Source organism: Chamaea fasciata, unplaced genomic scaffold, assembly GCF_029207755.1.
Source record: "Chamaea fasciata isolate MVZ Bird 193981 ecotype frontalis unplaced genomic scaffold, bChaFas1.0.hap1 SCAF_6, whole genome shotgun sequence".
NCBI classification, from domain to species: Eukaryota; Metazoa; Chordata; class Aves; order Passeriformes; family Sylviidae; genus Chamaea; species Chamaea fasciata.
The window spans coordinates 60,915,844-60,935,780 of record NW_027094091.1 but is presented as its reverse complement, the minus strand read 5'-3'; the positions used below and the strand labels follow the sequence as shown (position 1 = coordinate 60,935,780).

Below are 19,937 nucleotides of genomic sequence, written 5' to 3'. Positions count from 1 at the left end.
AAATTAAGAAAGCAAGGTAAAATCCTGAAAAAATGCTTACAAAAATGCGAAAGCACATACTTGTTATCAGTTATTATTCCAATAAAATTAAAAGCAATCCACTTCAGTGGGTGCAACTGTTTGAAAAGATTAACTTCTAGGGCAGAACTCAGTCCCTTCAGTACGACAAAATAGTTTTTTACCTAGTCAAACCAAACTTATAATCAGATATCCCAGCACATAGCTTGTAAAAGCACATTTTTGTACAATAACGTTAAAGAAATATATTAAAATAATCCTTACTATTACATAGGACACAAGACAGCTTTCTGTCAAATTACTTCACCGCTTTTTATGGCAAATGTGAATAGAAATGTAAATTACAATGGTTTATAGAATAAGTAGGTTTCACAGTAATTGTCACCTACAGTCAGATTACGGTCACTGTAACTCCAACGTAAAACTAGACTAATTCCGCAGATTTCAATGTAATTACTCTGGAATAATTGTTGTGGAACTCTTTTGGCGAATGATACCCTTAAGTGATTTGCAGACAGGCAGAAGAGATTTTTATGTGTATGAAAATAAGTTCAAGCACCGTTACAGTGAGTACAATATTTCTATGGCATTAGATATATTTTCTTGTTTTCTTCTGACTCTTTGATAGCTCCTTCAGTAGTTTATAGAGGGATTCTACTTCTTTCAGTCTATGTTTTTCTCTCTATGTTCTTCTGGAGTCTATCTTCAAACCTTTTTTTGCTGGTTTTCCAAAGCATTTAATTATTCAACAAACACATTTGCATCAGTCTATCTTATTATTATCTCTTCATCCATAGATATTTTAACCTTTACTGAAATATTTCATCACCTGTAATGTCAGACATTTGTTTATGTACCTTTGGTTGCCACTAGGATATGCAAGGACCCTGTTATTGCCCCTGTAAAGATGGCACTGGGAACATAAAAAAAAGCATAAGGAAAATATTGAGCACTATTTTCAGGACCTAAGAGTTTGTTGCTACAACCAGTGTCCCTGAGTGAATGCTATCCATGACAGAAAAAAAAAAAAATCTTACAGATGTCAACAATCAGTGGTAAAAGAGCTAGGAAAAAGAAGGTTGGGTTATGTCAATTTGGTTTGGTAACTTTGGCTGGCTTTACTACCTTTCAATGAAAAGCACTGCAATAACTGTTTTTGGTTCCCATCCCTTCCAGTTAGGTTTGAGATCACCCATGTGAACATGCACATATTTGCTAGTTAAAAGTAGTAAAATCATGCAATCCTTAAAGATGAATATGAACAACTTAGTTTCCAGTCAACACTATCACCTCAGCAAAGTGGCATTTGATCAAGCAGAAAAAATCCACATGAGTAGCCTGAGGAATTTCAGCAGCCTGGGAAGTGTAATAAAGCAGTGGACATGCTGTAAATGCTGGAACTACATGTTGGATTGTTTGTCTGCAGACATCCACCTACTGAAACTGTCGCTGTGCAACTTGCATCGCATGAAACCAAAACCAAAAATAATGGATGAGCCCCAAATCACATAATTCACCACTAGATAAGCAGCATTTCTTGTTGACCTGTGAGTACTGAAGATCACAGCCAAATACTAAGCTGTCACTTGTACAAGTCAGCTCCTTCTCTCTTTGAGGGAGCTGTGAAGGTCCTGCTGTGTGCAGCAGAAGTTGTGCTATCACGTGTGCACAGGATGATCGTAAGTTGCTTTGCAGCAAGAGGAATGAACTGGTTGAAGACAAACACAATGCTTGTAGATGCTGGAGAGCTACAACAAAAGGATATTCAAAATCCTCAATGCCTGGCCTTTACAATTTGGTCAGCAGAGAGCCATCAATTATAGAATTATAGAAATTATAGAAACACTACAATTTGGGGAGGGGGGGGGAACATATTTTTTCTCTGTGCCCCCCTGTCCCCCTGGCAACTTGTCTAGACTTTGGTCTGTCTCTCCATACAATCTAGCTACTGTTGATGTGAGAGCCTTTTCTTCCAAGCAGGCTGCAGTCTGGGACAGCCTTTGTGTATTTCTCAGCCTTGGTGACCCTTCATCTCATTTCAAATATCAAATGAAAACAAGTCCTTTTCTCCTGCTCTCCCAATACATTTAAATGTCTCTCTTCCGCTGCTCTGATTTAACTCTTCACTGTAACACTTCTAAACAAAACCTCCATTAAGATAGACTCCAAAGTTAAATGCAGAAAGGACCAGTTTGAACAAGTAGTTTCTGTCCAGGCAAGTTGTTCTCTACTGTTACATTTACTACTATTTCAACCAGTCTGGTTTTAAGTATCTAGAGCTAATTAGCTCCTGTAAATTAAATTTTCTTGAAGATTATCCTCAAGAGCTGTAAGTCTTGATGTAAGAACTACTTTCCTAGTAATTTTTTTTTTTTTTCAAGGTACCAATACTCCCAAATATCTGTCAGGCCTCTTTTCTGCAACTGGACTGATATAGGGTCAACAAGAGCACTACGGACTTCACTGGCATTAGCCTACAAATGGATTTCATCGCAGATGGGGACTGAAAATATTTCCTCCCACTAGCACTGAGCCACATTAAATGTTTGTAGGCAGTGTTTTCCCCATCCCTTGATTGTCATTTAGCCAAAGAACATAAAACGGCCAGTAGTTCTAAAGGTAGTTCTAAAGTTCTGTGAATCAAGCTGCCAAGGTTCAGCTACCACTTGCTCTGTACTTTTTGAAAATAAGGTCCCCATTTGTGCACCAAACCTGGGAAACACCCAAAATTAATTGTCACTTTTGAAAATCCCAGACAGTCACTGTTCTGTCTTAATATCTCCCAGAGATTTAATCTTTGTGGTAGCTATTTCCCTTTGCTGCTTCTTTCTGAGCCACTCATTTAATTTTTTTAGGATGTTTTAGATAATATAAGAACAACACCTAACACAGACAAACAGAAGGTGATTTGTGGGCCAAGTGTGTGAATTACTCTAAGATGCCCCTATGCTGGGCTTTTTTCTTTTATTATGGTTTTCCTTAGCCACAAAGTGTGAATTGTCAGATTAGTCTCCCTCTAAACTGACCTTTACATGTACACTGCAGCAGGCCACACAACTTTTGGTTCTCAGTTGCCCACACTCTTGAGCTTAAGGGATGATCCTGTCCAGTCTAGGTACAGGTTTTGCCTTAATATGCAGTCGAGGTGTGGCCAGACACGCATCGCAAACCAGGAACTTGGAGGTGCTCTTGAATCTCCCAGTTTAGGCATAGGTAGACTTTTTTAAAGGAAGTTTCAACATTAACAGTAGATAATGTAAATTGGCTTCATTTTTTTTTTCTTAAGCAAAGTTGCACTACATTAAACATAAGCTGTAAGTAAATGATGCAAAATTTTGATGGTGGAGTAATTGGAAGACATTTATTTGCCAGACAATCTCTTCAGAGGAAAATTTAATGTTTGCAACTCTGGTTAGCACAGAAAACTTTCTCTGAACAGCTAAGGAAAAAGTCACACTCAGGAATCTCTTAAGTGCTGGAACGTCAATCTTTGCAGTAATTGTGTTGTGTTCACAACAAATCCAGAAGCACCCCACTGATAAGAGCCATTTCATTTTTCCATAGTGGAGGCATGCCAGGGCACCAGTCTTTGAGCATAACATGCTATATCTTCCTTTTAGTCAGTGATGTAAGAAGTTTCTAAAGTTAAGGCAATGTTTTCCTTGTATTTGCATCCCTTCAAAATGCACAGTAGGTGAAGATGGTAATTATATTTTTCATTGATCCTAAGCTCCAAGTTTCCTTGTTGAAGACATTTAATTAAAAATATAATCAAATAGTCTAATGTGATAATTGTCAAGGCATTCACATACATTTACAAGGCCAAGGAAAACGCTGTCCCCAAACAGATGCTCATTAGGAGAATGAAGAACAAAGAACTAAATCTTTTTAGGAAAGTAAATTACAATCAAATTTACAGTCTTTTAAGAGAGGCGACTCTGGGGAGGAGACTTCTATATTCAGAGGCATATTCTGAATGTACACAAGTATACAGTATTGCCTGGTTATGTAGGTTGGGTTTTAACTCATCCCAAAGTCCCGCTTCACTCATTCTCTTTCCTTGAATTAATAATGCATCTTTGCAAAAAATCGTATTCCTACAAAGAATTCTTTCTGTGGCCTATCTTCAAATACATGAAGACAGATTATATAGCGGCATGAGTTAGGGCCACTATGTATTGATCTGAAGTGTGGAAGCAGAGTTTTAGGATAAAATCTATTACGGATCATTAACACCTATAAAAAATTATCTTTCAGTGAGACTGTGACCCGTAGAAAGAAGAGGTGCCATAGAATGTATAAATGTCCAGGGACCAAACTGAGCTCCTGTTGGAAATGTGGATACCAATATAGTCAGTTCACCTTAAAATGTAAGTAGATAGTTATCAACCTAAAGAACTTGTATTACAAGAAAATTATATTTAAATTACATAACTAACAATCTCTCAGATTTCTGTAGCCTCTTACTATGCAAATTAGTTTTACCACTCATCTTTACTTTTGTTATGACTTACACAAAGTCTCTGACACTATTAGTTATGGCAGACTGACTTTTATGCTGAGTCCTTAATACCTGAGTTAATACAAAGCAATTGGTATTTTGCTAGGAAACAGTTACAGTCACACATTTTTATTTACTCTAAAGCAACTGTTTTCACAATTTTTTAAAAGTAATTTTATTCAAACAGAAATTACTCTTCCAGACTATCATTCTGAGAGTTCATTTTCGCACAGCCCGAATTTGGGGCCGCATCTCTGGTGGCATTATTCTTCATCTCTGGTGGCATTATTCTTTGCGACCAAAAGCGCTATTTTGTAACTATTTCCTTCCACAGTCTGTCTCCTCTAAGGAGGGAGCTACTACAAAGACTCCAGAGGAACCCACCGGGGAAGCTTCAACCTCGCTGCACAAGTGGGCAGCGGCTTTCCACAGCGGATTTCACATTCGAAGTGGAAAAACAAGTGTTAATTAAAAAAAAAAAAAAAAAAAAAGAAAAAAAAAAAAAAAAAGAAAAAAAGGCGAACACCGCTGCCCCACCTCATCAGGTGGACCTTTCCCTCACCAAAGTTTGCCTGGCAGCTATGAACAATCGGCTGTGTTTGAAAGATTTGCCATTAAGGCTTTTGTTTAAGTTTGCAGAACAAGACTTCCAGCTGAAGAACCAAGGTCTGGAAGCAGCCAGATCATCCCCGAGAAAAAAAAAAAAAAAAAAGTGAAAACATAACAGAAAAAACGCCTTTGGGGCCAAGAACGGGGCTAAGTTCTCCCCCAGGAGATCCAGCTGCCGAGTCAATCCACAGGTCGCTGTGGAGCTCCGGCCGGACCCTGAGGGTGGGAAGGGGCCGGGGCCGGTCGGGGCGCGGAGGGAGCGGGCGGGGCCGGGCGTGTGTCAGCATCTTCCCCGCCGCCCCGGGGGCGGGAGGGAGAGAGAGAGAGAGAAGGGAGAGAGAGGGAGGGAGGGAGGGAGAGGGAGGAAGGCGCGGCGGTCGGGGGCGGTGGGCGGTGCCGCCCGCCTCCCCGCGCTGCTGGCGGCCCCGAGGGGCAGCGACCGGCGCGGCGGAGCGGAGCGGAGCGGGCAGCGGGAGCGCCGGGCCGGCGGGGCCGGGCGGCCGCGGTGCGTACCCGCAGGTACCGGGGCACTCGCAGGGGCGGCGGCGGGCCGGCCGTGCACAGCGGGAGGGAGGGAAGGAGGGAATGCGGAGGGAAGGAGGGAGCCGCGGGGCGGGGAGCGCCGCCGCTCCCGCCCTCTCCGCGCCGGGTCTGGCGGCCGGCGGGGTGGAGATGCTGCTCCGCGCTCCCAGCGCAGCCCTGCGCGGCCGCTCCGGGCGAAGCTCCGCGCTGCTCGGCTCCATCGCCGCCCTGCGAGCGCGGAGGGCGGCCCCGGAGCGGCGGTAGGTGCGCGGCTCCCGCTCCGGGCCGGGCGGCGATCCCGGCGGCGGCCTCCGCCGAGCGGGGCTTTCCCGGAGGGATGGGGGCTCTCCCGGAGGGATGGCCGCCGGTGGGCGTGTGAGCGCCGGGCTTCGCTTCTCGGGTCGCGGCGGGGCCGGGCCGGGGTGTGGGAGAGGTGAAGAAAGGCCGCGCGCGGCGGTGGGGGATGTTGGTGCTCCCGCCGGGACTTGCAGCCCGGGTCCCGTAGGGTCGGGCTGGGCGCTCGGCAGCGGGACACGCTCTGCCGGTCGAGAAGGGCTGGGGTTTGCCTGCGCCAGCCAAACAAAGCAGCCCCCGCAGCCCTCGGACTTGTTAACAGAGAGGAAACTTTTTCCTCATTAACGTTTTTGGAGGAGCAGAAATGAAGGATAAATCTGTTGGCCGGTGATGAGAAATAGCGTAGGTTTCATTGGCTTTTTATCTCCTAGCAATCGACACCTCCGCAGACCGCAGGATAATCTCTGTCATATTCTAGATTGTGTCATTCTCTTTAAATTGCATGTTTAAAACAACAAAGGCAGTGACTTCATAGGGAACCGCCAGGAGCTGTTCTGTACCCCTCCTGTTTACTGGGGAAACATTTGGGAACCGGTTTGGTTTTGTAGGTAGGATCAGAAGTAAATGTAGGACATGGAAACTGTAAGGTTGGTTGCAGGTAATCTTTGTCTAGCCATCTTATTAAGGTGTGAGTTTTGGAGAAGGGAATATGAAAGTCTTTGCATGTGGAACTAGCTGGGGCAGTAACCGTGATCAGTTCCTGAAACCTTTTCAGGGAAGAGGACGTGTTTTGGGAAACTGTGCAGCGAAACTGGGTCAGAATACACGGACGTTTTCCCGAGGGTTGAACCTCATGTGAGAATGCTCTCATTGAATATATTCCGAGGTGTCATGACTCCCCGGTCATTTGTTTGGGCTCAGGTTGGGGAAACGATGACATTTAGTGCCCGTTCCAGAGCAGGGCTGCTGTCGATGTTCACATTAAGCATCAGGCCTCTGAACGTCGCCCGTGCAAGTCTGTCTTTGCATGGCCAGAAATAGGTTCTAAAGAGGTTTCTGCAAGAGTTAGAATCAGCCACCATAGAGGTACAAATGAGAAAACAAACAGTCTGGGTCTTGTGCAAGAAGCACCGATGAGGAAAGAGTAAATCTAGTCAGAGGATCCTTTGGTAGTGCAGTTACAACAGAATTTGCTACCACTCCTAGTGCTATCAATGGGACATATCTGTTCAGCTTTTCACATGCAGCAGATGTGTTTCACTTGGAGTGTCTTTTCTTTATCTGCCAACAGGCACGTCTTTCCATGAACAGTTCTAGAATTTGAGCAGTAATTTAAGGAAATAAGAGAATGACAGCAAGAGAGAGAAAAATATACAGTCTAACTTTTAAAGATACTTTATTACTCATTTTTAACCTAACAACCCTGTTTGATGAGTGGAAAGGCACATAGTGTACTCCTTCCATAGTGGGAGTTCTTTTTTTTTTCTTCTTCTTTTTTTTTTTTTTTCTTTTGCTGTGCATGATCAAAAAAAAATGAACCTTATTTAGATTAGGATTTTTTAATTGATTTTTTCCTAATCAGAGTGTGGTTGTTTGGGTTTTGTTGAAATTGCAGTAAAAGTAAGCACTTTCGAATATACCAGATGTAAAAGGCGACAGGCTGTATCACAGGATGTTGTTCTAACAGTTCAATAGAAAAAAAAAAAATCTCTTAATTCCAAGACTGTTGTTGAGTGAAATTGAAGGCTGTGAGAACCACAGGCTCAAGGACATTTGAGTGGATGGGAGAGCAAGGAAGTATCTGTGTGAAAAGGCTGGACAGAATGTTAAAGCCTAAGTGAGTGCACTGCGAGCATTTTCACCAGGATAACAGAGTCTGGTGAAAGGATGTGACCCAATAGTCTATTTATAGCTTCACAGGCCTTTGAAAGTAAAAATGGACTGTGTGGATGAGTGGTAAATAACCACTGTGACTGGTCATCACCAGCCGGTGATAACTTGTGCATAGCATTGTCACTTTCAGTGCCTTGAAGGGAAGTAGTGGAGAAGCCTAGGAAGAGGGAGGAGATTGCATTCCTGAGAGTGGGAAGCAACCAGGACACAAATGTTGCCTGTTCTGGTGGCAGAAGATTGTAGTGTCTTTTGTTTTCTTTTTTCCTTTATGGTGGGATTTTTTTCAGCCACGTGGTTCGTACAGACTGACTGTCACAGAGAAGGCCTGAAAGTAAAAAAGCAGTCTTTTAGCTGTTCACTTTTTAAGGAACACAGCAGGGCAAATATTCTTATTTTTATGTGTGGAACAGAAATTATTTGGCACATAGCTATTTTTCTCCCAACCAAATGCAGGTATGAACAATAATAATTAGTGGTTGTATGGTACAATAAATCTTCAAAGTGCCTTCAAATCTTAATCAGCAAACCTCAATAGCATGCTATTCCTGCAAGGGAGGTAAGTAATTAGATAAAATGAGACTGGGCAGACTCTTAAATGGAGTTTATTGTTGAAGTGCCTGTCAGTTTCACAAAACTCTTCTTTATCACTGAGGTCTCTGAATGCCGCTGTACTTAAATGGCTTCAAATATTTATATGTTGAAATACACGACATTATGGCCCAGAGGGCCTTGTTAATATTGACATTCTCTTGTTCAAAGTTCTTCACAGTGAAGGAGACCTTGCACTCAAGAGCCTCTGTAGTGGTTGTTCCAGAGCACCTGTGGAGACTCATTAATCTGAACGAGAGTAAGGTCAGGTCTTGAAGGGGAGTTATTTTCTTTGGAAGAGCTTTCCAGTTTACTTGCGTGACAAGCCTAGAACCTTTAGTCCACCGATGGTAAAACTCCAAGGGATTTTGCCAGTAGTTTGTAAAACCTAAGAACATTAAGTATTCCTGCATTTTTGGAAGGAGTGTTGGTTAGTAACTCAACAGTCGCTCACTTTTTTTTCCCTCTGCTTATGGAAGAAATTGACTGGAATTTCACTGTTTCAAAGTGAGCTAGTCGGTGAGACTAAAAGATTGAAAAGCAAGTCTTGGTGTAGGGTGTCATGGTGCAGAAAATATTTGTTAGCGGCTGCCCCAAGCTGTTGCTGACCATGGGACAAGCGTGGATGGAAAGCTGTGAATACCAGGGTAAGTTAATGTTGTATGTCGCCGGTTAACTATTAATGAAATCTGTGCATCTGTAAAGAAGGGTGGAACTTCTGAAAGAAGTGTTTCCCAGCCCCACCTCCTCCTGAAGTGCAGAGAAGGAAGCTGGCATTTACAGATGGGAAGGGCACAAGACGACTCTTTGGTGCCGTTTTTATTTTCATCTGGCCTTCTCTTTCTCCTGTGCCACTTAAATGCCTGCTGAGGAACCAGGCATATTCTTTGTGCATCATTATCTATTAAAATGCTTTCATAAAAGGCAATTAATTGAGTAGGTTGCCTTGGGACAATGATATGTCCTGTGAATTTGAAATCCAGTTGGTTAGGATAGAGATCTGCTCCAGTTGTGACACTCTGTAGAAAGAATAACAGACGTGGGAAGCCTTTGTTCTCAGGGTTTCATCTGTCCTGTATCTTTTATGTGTAAATTTTACTACACCACAGAAATGTCTGCAAGTAATACGTCAAGAATTAAAGGAGACCTGGGATTACAACTGCTGATTTTTGATTGCTGGTCTTTATAGGAAATACAGTAGTTTTGCAAGATGTTGAGTATTGTTAAGGATTTGCAAGTGATAGGGTATTTAATGTCAGATTTAGGACTAGGTGCTGTGTTAGCTCCTGGTTCCTGCTTCAAACGATTGGTCATTAAATTAGGTGAGATGGGACACTTGGAAAAGGGAGGAAAGCTTTATCTCCTGTTTTGCAGCTAAAGTTAAAACTCGGGGAGAAGAACTAACTGACTTAAAAATGATGGAAATTGAAGAGCACAAGTTTGGAACTGAACACAAACCTCTCCATGGACTAATCTGATGCTGTCAAAAACATCACACTGTTTTAGTAGACTTTGAGACTTTTAATTTGTGTGCTTCTGCCTTGTCAGAGGAAGGACATGGTTTTCTGGGGTTTCACGGTTTCTTTATCCAACACTGGCTAAAAATGTTGTGTGTGTGTGTTTCTTGGAGGTTGTCTTCCTAAAGTGTATTTGTCTGTATCTGTGGGAGAAATACGGGTGGGAACATTCTATAGAGCTGGGTGAAATTTTTGAAAGTGAATCTGAAAATGGGGTGTTGACATCTTCTCAGAGTATTTGTATGTAGCGTGGGTACTTGGCTTCAGGCACGTACAGAGAGGTACATTGGAAATGGTGTATCTGGAGTCTGGTTTATTTAGCAAAGTAGATCTGGAGCTGGAAGTCTTTATGGGTGACTTTTCTTGAGCAACGCTGTTGCAGGTGACATGTTTGTATTTGTGCTGTAAGCTTGAAATTGGCGCAGAGCTTGTTAGGAAACACTCCTGTTTACTTCTCAAATAAAAGAACTTAAGAAGAGGTTTTTTCCTATCAGACTTTTCCTTGAAAGCCAGTTTGTTTGTTGAGGAGAGAAGGCTGTTAGAGCATACAAATTCCTAATTTTTTGATGTGCTTTTCATCATAATGAAAGCTGGATAAATCAGTGAAAATACTAGGTTCTCGTGTGTTTCATATCCAGTTTCACAACAGCTGGTAAAGCTTTTTTGGCTACATCTGTATATGTTTTAATGCAGCTGAAGTTATCTAGCAGGCACACGACAGTAATATTCCAGGCACACTCCAGGATATCCTAGTGTGTCGGAATCTTAACACCATGCTGCGTGCTGTGTGAAAATGACAATAAATACTAGTTCATTACAGTAGCATAATTATGCCAATGTTGTTGAAATTGTTGCATTTTTTGTTGACTTAAGTGCTGTTTCAGAATTGGCATTGAAAGGCATACAGGTCTGTTAATGGAAATCAATTTTAATCAATTTTGTGGTAAAATTGCATGCTTGGAGATGGAAGCTTCTCTGAGTCTCATGTCCATTCTATAGTCTGCCTTTACTTTTATTCATGTAACAGCCAGTGCTCTGCTCGTGTAGTGGGCAGGCCCTCAAAACCTGTTAGAGGAAAAAACCCAGGGAACCGAGTGCAAAGGTTTTCTAAGTTATTGCTGAGTACAGACAGAACACAGTTTATCTCCTAATCTCTAGGGGTATAGGCACTCTTCATTTGCAGCTCCTTGTTTGCACATGGGAATTGGTTCCCAGTGATTAATTTTATGTTTCAGGTGAGGATTTTTCCCTTTTTAATATTAATGTCTTCAGGATCTCAATAGCATGTGCATGTTGCACTGTGGTTTTTTTCCAGTTTTCTGATAGACATGAATGGGGGGCATAAAAAATCCACCCCAATGAACCTGTGACGCGTGTGGTTCCAGGGTTTTCTTAGGATCACCAGGGAAAGGTAACAGCACTTGACCCATAAAACCATGTCTGTTTTACCCTGTAGAACATTGCTGTTGAAATATTAACTCCAAAATTTCAAATTTGTAAGCAACCTTGTTTGGTGTTGAATGTGTTCCATCCTTCTTGATGGGACTGTTGACTTTTTCTGCTAACTGTTTCTATATATGTTATTATATTGTTATATATATTGTTATTTTAAAAGATGAAATGGACTAAAGAGAGAGCTAAATTAAAGTCTGAAACTTCAGCAGTTAGAAATAGTTGTACTTCCTGGCAAAGTCGTGCCTGGTTTAAATGATGATAGACTTGGACTTGGATATTGCCTTAAGCAATAGAGGGGTAAAAAAATGAAGCATGTGGATATGTAACCATGTCATACATAGATGGTCTTAACTTTTCAACCTAGTTTGCTCATCAGGGTATCAGTGCTGTAAAACATCTTGCTGATTTTTCTTCTCTCACCACAATTCATCAAGGGCCAGCATTATGTTATTACTGATTTTACCCATTTCTCCCTTCACAGAATTTAGACTTTCAACAGAGAAAAGTTAGAGAAGGGAAATGGAGCAGAAGTTTCGCCTTTTAGTACCTTTACTGCTAAATAAGTAGGTGGAAAATCTCCTAGTGCTTAGGATTATGACCAGTGGAATAATAGCTCTCTTTTCCCAAGTCAGTGCAAAAGCTGTATTTGCCTTCAATGAATTAACATGGGAGTTTGAATCCCAGGCAAGCAAATGGTCGATATGATGGTCCAAGTGCTGCTTTTATGCTTTGCTTTTTAATGTCAGTGAGGAACAGCACATGTGTTGCTTCGAGAGACATTTCTGTAGTATGTGTCACTGGCTGGACAATTGTGTGGTTAGGTTTATGTGGAGCTGTCCTTCCAGCAGCCTAATTAAAGACTGTGTGTAACTTCCTTAAATGGGATGCTTCAACAGGTGATAAGTACTGGTTTCTCCTTCAGAGGATTTGTTATGGTATTTCTTTCAAGCGCCTTAGTGTGTTTTAACTATTTTTCAGTGATTGAGGTGCATTTTCTGTTTGTTCTTCTGAAGCCAGTTTGCTTTCAACTTCTGTAAGTCTCAAAGTTGGACTTCTTCACATTGATTTGACATTTAGGAAATAAGAGAGTACTGCCTGTATGCATGCAGTACTTATGCAGAGATTTATTTGTTAATAAGCTTCCTGTGCACTTTTTGGTAAAGGATTTATTTTGGGTATGTTTCTAGGAGGAAAGAGATTCTGTCTGGCCCTCATAGACTCTGTTAGAGTTTTCATGTATCTTCAATCACCTTTTCTGTTCTTAGACCAGTGCCTTGCACCTGCAGGTCTTTCCTCTTAACCATTAGGGGCAGAACTTCAGAAAGACTTGCACAAACATTCAGCTTATTAATTGGTGTTAGAAAACTGTGCAGAAAGTGGCAGGGAAAATAATAGCACATCTAGTGAATCCACTGAAATATTTTTAAAAATTTTGCAGTCTAGGGAAAACTTACATTTTGATGATATTTTTCCATAAAAATAACTTGGACATTTATCGTTGGCATCTGAATCGATACAGCCTGAAGAACGATGAGGCTCTCCCTACTAACTTCACGGGAAATTTGAGTGGGGTGAAAATGGAATGCAAATGCTATTGACATCCTTATTGATACATAACATGGCAGTAGACAATGCAGTGTATGTCTGTATGTCCATAAATTAATAATGCTCTGTACAAGAATAACAGTTGTGCGCTGTTAAATGGCTTGTGTCTGAAAAAGGAAGAAATTGTTTTACAAGATAGCAAAAATACCTGTAGAGCACCTGGAAGATTTTGACCTAGCAGCTGTAGCTTGTGGAAACTGTTAGAAAACCATTATTTTTTGGAGGAGCACACAGTCTGGAACAAAAGGAAAGTGGGGTAAAGAAGGGGAGGGGGAGAAAGAAAGGGTTGGGCTCATTCAAGATGTGCTTCAGTTCCCTCTAGTTCAGGTTTATGGGCTTTGCAAGAATGTCCTTATCTCTTGTGCTGGTGGTGGAGGCTTCTGTGAGATGAGGTTTCCTCCTCACAAAGATTGGGATGAGTTTTCAGATCTTCATAGCTGCAAGTGCTTTTGGTGTTCCCAGCTTAGTGGTTATGTTTAAGGTCTTCAAGGGTTAATAATGGTCTGGTTTCTATCTTGTGGGTTTTTAATTGTTTGTTTTCTTGTTTTTATGTAGGTTTTTTAGAACTATTTATCCTCTTACCCCTTTTTATTTGTAAGGTTGTTCAGACTCTGAAAATCAGAAGTTTATCTGGGAAGTCTTGTTATAGTGACCTATTTAATAAGATTTGCAAGAAATATACACTCTAAGTTTTTCAGGAACCCCAAAACTTTAGACTTGGTTTTCCTGAAAGAGGTTTCTTCTGATGCTATAATCTGACAATGCTTAGCAAAACAAGCTAATAGTAAAGAACCTTAATTTTTGAACAGCTTCTTTTTTCACTGTGCCCTGTCATTGAATCCCTTGAATGACCTTAATAAAGAATTTAAAGATTATCTGATTATAAAAGATTTGCTAGCTGGCAGTGCTGAAAGTTTGTTTCATCAGAAATATAGACTCATTTATTGAGTGGCTTTGCAGTTAGGTTATCACATGTGTGGAACAGCCAAATCAGCCTGGAGCTTTAAGCACATGGGCTAACACGTAGAACTGAATTGCTGAAATAGCTGTGTAAAGCTCCTTTATGTCAATTTAAAATGTGTGTGCTCACCATGGTTGGCACAAGACTTGGGTGTTTCAGAAATGAGATGCATTATAAAAATAGTCTTTTTTGAAAATTACTTTTGTTTTTAGAGTTTTTCTGATACCATTGTATCACGTTAGTTTGTTGCAATCTATTGGCAAGCAGTTTTGGTAATAATTTTGCTGTTTTTCCTTGAGCTCTGATCCAGCTCTATCCTCAAAGTATTTGAGGAATATGGTGTGTAAAGGAAGAAAACTTCTAGCAGGGTTCTTGTTGTTTAGTCACAAAATACTAAGGAAAATCCTAGGAATGCTTTTATAATAATTTAGAAATTTTATATCCATGAAATGCCTTAAGAAGAAAAAAATATTTCCCATGCTGGAAGATTTATTGCTTTTGTTGAAAGAAATCATTTTCTGTTCTTTTTGATAGCTGCAAACATTTACTGGTGTTTAGTATAAGTCAGGCAACTTCGGGGCTTGACCGGGTCCTTCAAGACCTTTAGCGTGTTCTTTTCTAGTGAAATTTGAGGAGTTGCTGTCTTACAGCAAACAAAAGAAAATATTCTCTGTGAACTGCTTAATTGCAGCTGTGTTACTGGGACAAAATGCCATGTGGAGTGAAAGTGTAAATGTGCTCAGAAGGGGATTAGAGAAGTTAACAGAACAGAGACCATTAGTGACTATTAGATTTGACTGTGCAGCTTGAGCTCAGGAACTCAATAAAGTGGTGGCTGCCAGCAAAGGGGGTGGGAGAGCTGGCCTGATCCAGTTTAGTACTTCTTGTATTAAAAACCTTGCTTCAGTTTCTGAACCCACAGAAATGGGAAGCTCTTCCAAACTGAGAACTATTTTAAACTCTTAAAAAAAAACCCAAAACGCCCAAAAGCTTAATAAGAAATCTTTTGTGATCTTTCTCTGAAGCTCATGTGTGTCCACGTGGGCTTGATTTGATGTTGAGAGAAGAGCAGCTGTCTGGTTCCAGCTGCAGTTCCTTCCTGGTTTTTTCATCCTTTGTGTCATGGAATCTGTATTCCCTTTTGTTCAGATTGCTTAAGGACGGATTCAGTGATGGATGGTCAAGTTATCAGGGGAATTAATTCTCATGCCTGTGACTCTAGAGTAAAAATAGCAGCTCAGGAAGAGAGGAGAAGAAGACAGGAACACTTTAGTGATATCACAGTTGTGATTTTAGTTGTTGTATAGGAAAGTGAAAATACACTACCAGGTAAAATGGTAAAATATGTAAGTAAACTCTCATTTTAAATGGCATCACATAAAAAGTACAACAAAAACCAACTTGTAGAGGCATAAATAATTGGATTCCTTTCACAGAGGAGAAACATCACTTAAGAAGGGAAGGACATTCTGTATAAAAGAGCCATTCTTTTTGTTCTTGCTTCCCTCAACATCAGAATCTTGTGCTCTGTTGATACTACCATGTGTGCGCTTTGGGCTTGCACAGAATAGTTGAAAAGAGCATTTTTCCATACAAACCCCTTAGTTTTGTGCTATTGTCAGACACCGGAGGAATTTCTGTCTCCAACTACCCAGTATTAGCAAAATAGAAACAGCAAATTGAATTTAACGTGGTATGTGGGAATTTCCCTGGTGCTTGCGTAGTACAGAATATGGTTTGCAATGTTATAGAAAATATTTTTGTGCTTGACATTAACAGAACTCTTTGATATACACATCAATTATCGCTGATTCTGTCCCACCCATTGCCTTTGCTTTGAGAATATTAAAGAGCTGAAGATCACAGAATTTTAACTTTTCACCCTAATATGACCTGCTGGTTGGGAAGTCTGCTGCTGATGCAAAATCTGTTTGTTCTGCTTCCCTTTTCAGTGGTTTTGGAGAAATGGAAGAGAAACTAATGCCTGTCTAGACTTTAATAGGCTTTATATATATATATATATATTTACTTTTTATGTAGACAACATTCATTTCAAGGTTTATGATGTATTATGATGTGATAGGCTATAAATGCCAGTTAAAAGGAAAAAAAACCTAGCAACCAACAACACAATGTTTGTGCCAAGAAGTAATATGCATCTTAAAAGAGCAATTGCTTTTTACAATAGTTTTGGAACCTCAAGGTATGAAGTCTTCCAACTCTTTTCAAAGAATTTGCGGAATTCAGATTTTGCTGTGTGAAAAAAAGCTCTGCTTAGTCACCAGCAGGAGCCTGGGTATATAGAGCAACAGTAAATTGTGTGTGACTTCTGGGTCGGGAAAGTTTGGGTTTCCTTCACCTTCCTTTTTTCCCCACTCCCATCTGCCAATGGGAGTAACAGGCGTTTTTTACAGTAGACTGATGGGTAAAGTCTAACAACAACTTATATACAAGTAATTATTGTAAAAGATGCCTAGAAAATGGGAGAAATCACTCATCAGCATGGTAGGAAGCAAAAGCTAGGTTAATGCCAGCTGTCTTCAGTTAAATTTTTTGCCAAAGCTCAAAATCTTAATCTACACCTTTTAAAATGCAGGCTGTGAATGGTTCTATACATTTATTTCCCCTGAATAACCGGGTTAATATTCAGAGTCTAGGTACATGGATGAAAAAGGGTCAGTAGTACAAAACCAAGTGGTAAAGCAATTTTTTGAGGAAGAAGTTCTTTTCTTCTGGAATTGATTAGTAATGGTCCACTGGATCCCTTAATTTTGCCAGCAAGGCTTGGTATCTATAATGATTTTTAAATTTATTTTTCTTGTGTGAAAGTTTCTAATGTCCCTGACTGCTCCTTTGTCTGTAAGCTGGGTGTTTCTTGCTTGGCTAAAACAGCCTGTGTGTGCTTTAGTGCAGGCACACTTTCTGTTCTTCTCTCTCAGCTCTCTTATGAAGTCTTGGTTCTGGGTTTTGTGCACAGTGAGGAATCTATGGATAACTTCCCACTGTGGACTAAGATAATACATATTCCTGTCTTTAAGATTTCCATCTCAAGACTGTAAAATTTTGTTCTTCACCTCTTTTATTTTTCCTTCCTTGCCTCTTTACATTAATACCGAATTGAGTATTTCTGTAAGTGGTGAACACTTAACGCTTCTCATTGATTGCTGCTACTACTTTTTGTCAGGTTTAGTGAGTATGCATCTCGAGGTAAACCAGTACAACTGGTCCAGTTTGATAAACCCTCATTCAAATTCAGTATTTTGTAAGCAAAGTTTATGGGAGGATGTTTTGAAACTACTGGTAAAATCTGTTTCAGACAACTCTCCAAGTGGTGTGTTTTAAGTGTTGCATTTCTGAAATTTCCATGTGATGTATGAATGCATAATCTTTAAAAGTGTTTAGTCAGCAATGAAAGATGGAAATGGGAGCTGAAGAGGTTCAGCCCATGTTTTTTTCCATGGAAATTTGTGACATTTTTTTTAAAGCTGAATTTTCTCCTAGGAGTTTGTGCCCTACTGAAAACGTAAATAATACTCTTTAAATAGCATACCCATTTTCTTAAGTTTGCAAGAATAAAATTGAAACACTAAATTCAGGACTGGAAGAAAATTTGGACTGTTGCCAAAGTTCTAGACCTACATGGAAATACATGTTGGTATATTGTATGAAGGTTAGATTTTATAAGACTTGAACTCCAATGTTTTGAAGGGAAGATTTTTTTTTTAATTTTTTTTTTTTTTTTTTAGTGTCAGGTGTTTCTGTTAATTTTAGACAGTTGTAGTTCTGTTTTCTTGGGTCTCCATGCAGTTACAGTTACAGAGTTAAGCTGTTGTACACAGTGTCATCAAATTGACTGTGAAGGCAGCAAGAATTGATGCATTCTTTAACTGGTCTAGCTCCCTTTGGTCCAGTTGTGTGAATAAAAGATTCAAGTGCTGTTATATTATCCTTCTATTCTCCTTTCACTTAATCCCTCACTTGGGCAGTGGCTTCAGAGATTAATGTGACCTTCTGCTTGGTTCTGTTCCAATACAGCAAGTGTAATTTGTATGTGGGCAGTACCTGTGTATGTCCTCAGTCTGACTGGCTTTCCATTACTATTCATAGGAATGTTCTTCAAAGAAAAGGAAAGAAGGATGATGCTGTGAATCACTTCCCTCTCAGTTTCTAGGCCTGTAGAGGAAAAGTTTCTGCAAGTTTGCTTTTGTTATGCAGCCCAAGGGTGTAATGTGGCTTTTTGTCCTTCTAATATGAATGTTTATCATCCAGACAAAGCAAAACTTCCCAGAACTCTGGGGTTTTTTTGGTGATAGCAGGTTTGGTATTATGTCATGGGAGGAGGTGCTGCTGTCTTGTTCTTCCTGTTTTTTTGGCAATGCCATCTTCTGTAGCTTGTTCTGTCCTGTAATCTCTCCAAGTACCAAAACATTATGGAGTGCAGATAGGGATCAGATGGAGTTCTTTGTCCATTCTGGTGTGTGAAGCTAAATCAAGTCTGTCACATCACTGACTGTATATTTGTCTTTGCTGTAGATCAGGCAGTCTGTTTCGTGTGGAAGGTCTGCTGAGGAGTTGTAGAAATCACTCCTGCAGGTTTTTCATGCTGCTGTCAGATGATACTGAAGCTTATGTTCTTTGGGGCGAGGGTCTTTCTTTACACTCCAAATCCCATTCGCTTCCTTGGCTCAGAAACCCTAAGCTTGGAACTGGGCAGAAATAACAAGTATATAAATGTCTTGTGAAAGAAAAATGCCAAGTTTTCCCACCTAACAGGAAAAGGACTAACAATCTCACCACCTTTGAGGGCAGTTAAGCCATGGAGAATATCGTGGCTGTAGGACTGAATAAATCATGCGTAACCGCTGAATTTAAGATGAATCATAAATTGGGTGTGTGTTAGAATTTGTTCAAGGGGCAGTATAGTCAATTTAACAGTTGTTCAGTTGTAAACACATACTGAATCATGCAGTATATAATTATATATTTTTCTGAAGTGTGGGGAGCAGAGTGGCAGGCTGAGGGACTCAACTGGTCAGGTTCTGATTAACCTGTATGATTTTGGCACAAAGCCATATGTGCTGTGTCAACTTATGTTTTAAAGGAAGATCATGATTTCCTAACCATAGGCATTCCAGGTCTTCAAGTGGCTTTGTCTGCTAATTAATCTGGAGCTAAAACCTCCTAATTGCAGGATTTAAACTAGACGGTATAAGCTGCTCGGGAAGGTTTTGGCCTCCATAAAGAGCTCATTTAAAAAGCAAACTTCCATGACCAAAAATCTTCATGTTTTATGTGAAATCTTTGAACTGATGGCTGTGTCTAGACATGCTGCTAAATAGTTGTCACACGAATATACTGTTCTTAATACTTGATGTATACCATGTCTTAAGAGTTAAGTGGGCAAAAAAATAGGTAAATTTTGATGTATGCTGTCAGCTGCAGGAAATGGATCAACTGTGGATGGTTGGATAAAGAAACTCTGCCTTTAAAATTCAGGTTTTTTCAGTATTTGCAAGATGGTGGTGGGTAATGTGCTTAAAGACCCTGCTAATAATTGATTAACAGAGCAGTCAAAGAACTTGGGAAATATGGAAATATGAGAACACCCACAGCAGATGATTCAGAATTTAGGGAAATCCTGTAATGAACCCATAATAATATCCTTAATGTAAAGCTTGTCTTCCATTTTCTGGGCAGTGGGTCTGTTTCCCAGCATGGAAGAGTACACAGCATATTGTCTGCTCACTCTGGGATTTCTAAATGCCCTGCACAAATTGGGAGTGTCTATGCAGAGAATTATCCCAGCTTTAGTCTTAAATTCATTTCTGTATGCTTGAGTATGGAAGGAAGTGGAGAAAGAGGAGATCTGCAGTCCGAGAGGACAAATGTTCACCTGATGATGTGGAAACAGTTTCAGTGGGACAAGCAGGTGTTAGGCAGAAGAAGAGATCTCCGTATTTGCACTGTGTGCATT

The 19,937-nt window shown here is 40.4% G+C and overlaps 1 protein-coding gene across 6 annotated transcripts in view; it reads left to right on the top strand.

Annotated features, from left to right (window-relative positions):
- Positions 1-5,493: 5,493 nt before the first annotated feature.
- PTPN13 (protein tyrosine phosphatase non-receptor type 13) overlaps positions 5,494-19,937 on the top strand; it is a 111,812-nt gene continuing 97,368 nt past the window's right edge. For 3 of the 6 annotated variants that reach the window (XM_066186573.1, XM_066186570.1, XM_066186569.1), the window contains exon 1: positions 5,580-5,647. The gene's annotated coding sequence lies outside the window, so the exon portion shown is untranslated. Of the gene's footprint in view, positions 5,648-5,848; positions 5,911-19,937 lie in introns of those variants that run through there. The other 3 variants (XM_066186572.1, XM_066186571.1, XM_066186568.1) reach the window with 3 other exon arrangements.